This window comes from Adiantum capillus-veneris, chromosome 10, assembly GCF_014529385.1.
Source record: "Adiantum capillus-veneris isolate H3 chromosome 10, ASM1452938v2, whole genome shotgun sequence".
NCBI lineage: Eukaryota > Viridiplantae > Streptophyta > Polypodiopsida > Polypodiales > Pteridaceae > Adiantum > Adiantum capillus-veneris.
The window spans coordinates 56,283,398-56,289,413 of NC_140940.1; the positions used below are offsets into that span (position 1 = coordinate 56,283,398).

The following is a 6,016-nucleotide window of genomic DNA, read 5'->3' on the forward strand; positions in this document are numbered from 1 at the left end:
GAATATGTCTCAACTAAGTATGTCTAAAAAAAGAACATCTCATAAGTACAAGATGTACTTGTGTGTGGAGGTAACTGCAAACACTCTACGACAGGAGTGAGAGGGACCCTCATTAGCCCAACTCCCCACACTGGCTAAACCGAACTCCTTGAGTCCCTAGACCATGTTGTATCCCATGTGACAACAGGTGCCAAATAAACCCTACAAGTGGGCCTATAACTGCATAATGCAGAAACTTAATTTGGACAGTACAATCCAAATGGCTTGGCTCTTACATGACCTTGTCATTTCTCTTAAGAACTAAAAATGGATGATAACAAAAAAGAAACAAAATTAAATAAGATGCATACCTGAAGGGTGAACTAGTGTTCACTAATCTGGAATGAAAAGGGACCTTCCCAAATTTCCCGCCTGTAAAGGCCTAGGAACACTAATTGAAAATTAGTGAAATGTAAGGAGGAATCTCAAATCTCGAGTGAGATTTTCCGAGCAATCCCTAAACCGAGCAAGATTGGACACGACACACTATACAAAACAAAAACCAAACAGGATTTTTAAGGTAACTTCAAGCACAACAAAAAAAAACTAAAACAAGATTACACCTAATTTTAATGGTAAAACGACCACATATTTTTGACAGAAAAACCCCATTGAACAAGAGTTTGGTAGAATGTTTCCTTTGATGGGCTAGAACAATTGGAACCCATACAATGGCATGTTGATATTCCTCTTCTTGGAACTAGTTTCCCTAACATATTGGAAGCTCATTTCTACCACCATTGATCCTTGTTGGGAATAGTGGCACCATGATTCCAATGGATATAAATCTCCTATTCCTACCTCCCTACATGTAGGACCATGAGACTTACACTAAAAGAGTAAGGCAAGGAAACAAACACCATTGTTCCACATTCAGACAAATGTGTTGGCTAGGAAAGGTAAATCTCAGGGTCCCTAATCATTGAAAAATTTGGTTTTCAAGGAGTTGGGCAAGGAAACTCACAATAGATGAGGCAAGAAGGTTCTCAAGTTCAACCATCGTCATTTTCAACAATAATATAGTATAAAAAAAACCCTTCAAAAAATCTCTTTGAAAGAGACGCTGACTCTTTCACGTACAGGCAGGGACCAGTGCTCAAAAAAACTTTGTTCTGAAAACTTGGCGAACCTATCTATGAGAATTTTAGTGGTACACTGACTAAATTTGAAGGTTTTTACACCAAATGATGCTAAATTTCTCTAAATTTTGTAGGTTTTCTCACTTTAAAATTTAAAATTTAGAGGTAAATCTCAAATTTTGTAGGTGGAATTACACCAAACCTAGGTTTTTTTTTCAACCCCTCCCCCTCTCTTTCTCTCTCCTCGCTCTCTCTCAATCTCTTTTAAAACAAAGTCTCTGAAAGAGCCTACGTCGGTGTGGACTTTTTTTCAGAGAGATTGAGAGAGATAGAGGAGAGAGACAGAGGAGGAGGAGGGGATCGTATATGGGTGAGGGAAGGTTGTAAGGGAAGCGGCTAAGAAGGCTAAGATCATGCATGCTATAGGATCAACATATCTGTACTGATGTGCATCATGCGACCTTGTACTCTGTCACAAGGAGAGCTTCTGCATGTTGATGTAGCCTAATCTAATCTCTTGTCACACCATCATTTTTGGTGTTGCGTCTTGAGTAGGTTTTTCCCAACCCAATTAAGTATCCAGTGTGAAGAATCGTGTTGGTTGTTGGACTAAGCGAGGTAGGGGAGGGAGAGCACCCGCTCCTACGAGGCAAGATTCCATAACTTCTGTTGGGGATGGGTAGAGGCAGCAAAAGGAGACCTTCGGAGAGGCGCAACTGCTAAATCGCACTTCTCTCTCTCCCTCTCTCTTTTTTTTTTGATATGAAAGCACCAGACTAGCGCTCACTCGGACTTATCATTTAAATTTCCCTTCTTTAAAAAATTAGAGACTCTTACAAATCAGTACTACGGCCGATGTGCTTTCAAATCGTTTGTCCATTTACAATCTCTTCTACCTTATTGCTATTGCAGATTGCAGATTCACTTAATCTGATATTTGGAATTAAACTCCAAGAAGATCCTTGATCACCTCGTATGTGACAAACGTTAAAGAAATAGAAGGAACAACCTTGCTAGATTTGGGAATAAGGCCTTTGTACAAGGCTCCAAAGCCTTCATTTCAAATAGTCTTCAAAAAAGCATCAATCATCCCAGTGTATTGAATTGGTGCCTTCATCTGACTATCCGCAGTGATGACAGAGGAGGCACCCTTCCATCCCACCATCTGCATCCTCCTCCGTACCACATCAAGTGGATATGCTATGGTCTGCTCCACATCCAAGTTTTGTAAGGACGCTCAAATCAACATACTCTTCTGGCTTGGTTGCTATGTTCCTCTTTACCATCCAATCTTTGAGTGATTCATATACCGCAAAATTCAAACCCACGTATGGGATCACACCAATAACAGATGGAAACCAGCCTTTGTAGACTGCTAATGGTCCTTCCTCTTTCATTATCGTTGACCTGCATGGAACATTCCTCGATAGCGCATTGGTGAATCCTCTGTCTGCACTGTAAACCTACCCCGAACCATTTCCATAGGATACGTGGTAGATATTACAATAATTATGGCACATGCACCAGCTCAAGTCTTAGTAATGTTGTAAACTCAGCATCCTCTTGCCCAGTCTCTCTCCTGTACAACCACAAAATTTCACTTGAAGCTTGTTCATAACTGTAAAACTTCACAACAGAGTTAGGAATTATTCAAGCACAGTTTGTTCCATTCCCTTTGAAAAATCTAGCTAAGCCTTCATTGACCAAATGTACTTCAAGCCTTGCACCATGCCATTATATTTAGGCTTCAGTGGATTTTGAACTTGAAGAAGAATCTTTAATTGTTCAGAGCCATAACACTTCGTGAAACTCCACCAGCCACACCTCCAACAATGAGAGACTTGCAAATGGCCATTGCTTTATCTCCTAGAGCCTTGACTTCAGTAGTTGCAAGTTTTGCTTCTTCAACAAGAGTTGCAAGTGTGGAGGCAGCCGATTCTTCCCCAAAAGCATAAAGAGGAGATCTCTGGCAAAAGGCAACGTTCCCATGAGAGGCAATCTCCTCTTCTGTGCTACTATGACATCATGCATGCTCCTTCTGTATCATGGAAGTTGTGGCCTTTGTTTGAGAAACCATGGAGAACTAGGGCAAAGCAACAGTTCAGGAAGCTAATGGAGGCAAGTCGCGTCATGAAAGGGAAGGAGAGGAAGAGCCACTTGGGTGGGGCGAGCGAGTTGAGAAAAAGGACAAAGGCACCTTCACTTGGAAGCCGCTGCCACACCTGCTGCTGCAATGAGCAACATGTAGGCAGCAGGATGGATGGTGGTTGCCAGTGATTTAGGGCACAACAAAGATCTCTCTCTCTCTCTCTCTCTCTCTCTTACCCTTAAAATAAGCTTCTCATCAATCAGTTTCTCTCAAGGCAAGTCCACACAATACAAGTACAGTCATAAGTGTTTACATGACACATGGATCTTACAAAATTTGAAAATAGTAAAAGCCACACTTCGACTCACAAGATTGCATCAAATTTATTCTAATAAATCAGATGACTTTGCATGTGACCTAAGACTAAAGTATGTATCCCATCACACTACACAGTTTGTGTTGCTTGCTTTAGCCCAACTTAATCACCCATCACTCATGAAGACGATTCCCCTCTAATGCGCTAAATATATATGTCCGTCCTGGTGACAATACCAACAACTTGTCTTGAATGATTGACAATAGGAATTCGATATATCTTGTGCTTCAACATCAAGATTGCAGCATCTGACACCGTCTTGTCTGCAGGTAAGGTTATGGGAGGGCTACTCTCATGACCTCTTGAACTTTCGAATTCAACCCATTGGTTGCTTTGGATTTGTCTTTCTAATTAGATAAGACTTCAATACACTCCAGATTCTCATACAATCCTGAGATTATATAGTGTTCGGGAAAAGTGTGCCTCAGCTTAGCCTTGAGCCGGTTGCAAAATCAAAGTAGCCGGTTGAGGGGAGGACAAGAAGGAGAAAATTCTGCTTAAAATACATGGAAAATAGTGTAAATTTGCAAAAAATATTGCCTAGAATTGTAAAACTTCCGATTGAGATTTGTCTTGGAGGGATTTTTGTATGTTTGTGAAAATGATTTTTCCCGAAGTGAGATACGAATAAAATGGTGATCAATCTCCTCCAGGCCTTGACCTGGTTGCGCTGTGTAAATAGTGGCTGACATAACATCAGCAAGAAATGTCGATGGCTATGCCTCTTCTTTGAAAAGAACAAACTCATAGTGCTTAGATATATCTTCGAAAGTAAGAATGGAAACATTCTCATGTCACTGGCCAGATGGGAGGACGGTGGGGGGTCTGGTGCTTTCATTGCCATCTCCGGTTGCTCTCCTCAAGAAGAACGTTCCACGGGAAGCCCTGAAGCATGCAGAAATGGGCCACTGACAAGAAAGCCGGAAAACCTTACAAGGGTATGCTAGGCGTGGAGAGAGAGGTCGGAGCTTCATTTCCTGTGGCAATGTTGATGGAGCTTGCTTGCATGAAGCTGATGGATACTTCTTGCAGGACGGCGGCCATGCTGAAAAGAATGGCAAACGTGCACTTGGCCAAGCAGGTTTTCGAAAGCATCATAGCACTATTGATCACCTTGTCACTCTTCAAGTTCTTATGGAAGCGTCTCGATTGAAAGGAAAAAAGTTGTATTGTTGCTTTGTGGATTTCAAGAAAGCTTTTGACATGGTACCGCGAGGAAATCTTTGGAGACGTATGCAAAGCCTTCAAGTGCCGAGAGAATTTATGCATGCAGTCTTTCGCATCTACCAAAAAGTGATATGTCGATTACGTATGGGAGATGGAATTTCAGAATTTTTTGCAAGCACTATTGGTGTCAAACAAGGATGCCCACTTTCCCCAACCCTCTTTGGGCTACTCATTGATGAATTGGAACGCATGGTTCTTGACTTTATGCAGCAAGAAGGCATAGAAGAGGTTAAGATTGGAAATGGGGTGATCATGCTTTTGCTTTATGCCGATGATGTAGTGCTCTTGGCACATACCTTAGAAGATGCACAAAAGCTTATGAGTGTCTTGGAACGCTTTTGCCTACATAGCGGGCTGATCGTGAATGGATCCAAAACCAAGGTTATGCTTGTAAAGACCCTCAATGATGAAAATCCATGCATTGTATATAACAATGAGAAACTTGAAGTGGTAGATCACTTCAAGTACCTTGGCCTTGAGGTTCCATCCAATCATAAATGGAAGGATTGTGCAATGCGTCGCTTGGAAGCCGGAAAGAGGGCCTATTATGCATTTGAGAACATGTGCAATGCATGAGAGATCAAGTGTTGGGATCTCAAAAAGTACCTCTTTGACACATTGGTGACACCGGTGCTTCTTTATGGAGTGGAGGTGTGGGGTGGAAGCATCGGGAAGTCTACTTGGAAAGAGTTTGAGAATGTCCAAAAGCGTTTTCTCACCAACTTTCTCCAAGTCAAGACACAAACACCCTACATGCTTTTACTTCTTGAGTCCGGATTGCTTCCCATTGAGGTCTTGGGCATGCAAAGGGTTGTGGAGTACATGCGTAAGACACAACGTAGCCCTTTGCATCGACTTCCTAGAATCGCATATGAAGCAAGTCAAATGGTTCAAAAGACATGCAAGAGCAAAATACTAAGTTCGGGGTGGATGCTTGATATCAAGAAATGGTTTGGAAGATGGGATGCATGTCACTTGGTCAAGGATGCGTCGATCAACTCCCAAGTTAATGAGGCCTTCTTACAACGCCAATGTATCACGGCTTGGGAGAAATCCGGAGGTTCTCGCTTCAACCATTACACCACACACATTGCCCCAAACTACAAATCTCTCTTCTTCTCGGAACGAGGTAACCGAACCCATTCCTACATCCTTGAGCCCATCCCCTTGAGTGCGATCCGCACCATTGCCTCCATTCGTCTTAGC

The 6,016-nt window shown here is 42.2% G+C and overlaps 2 pseudogenes; both read right to left on the bottom strand.

Moving 5' to 3' along the window:
* Positions 1-2,043: 2,043 nt before the first annotated feature.
* Positions 2,044-3,362, bottom strand: LOC147448890 (mitochondrial adenine nucleotide transporter ADNT1-like; annotated as a pseudogene).
* Positions 3,363-3,727: 365 nt separating this feature from the next.
* On the bottom strand, positions 3,728-4,627 carry LOC147448891 (uncharacterized; annotated as a pseudogene).
* Between the last annotated feature and the right edge of the window lie 1,389 nt (positions 4,628-6,016).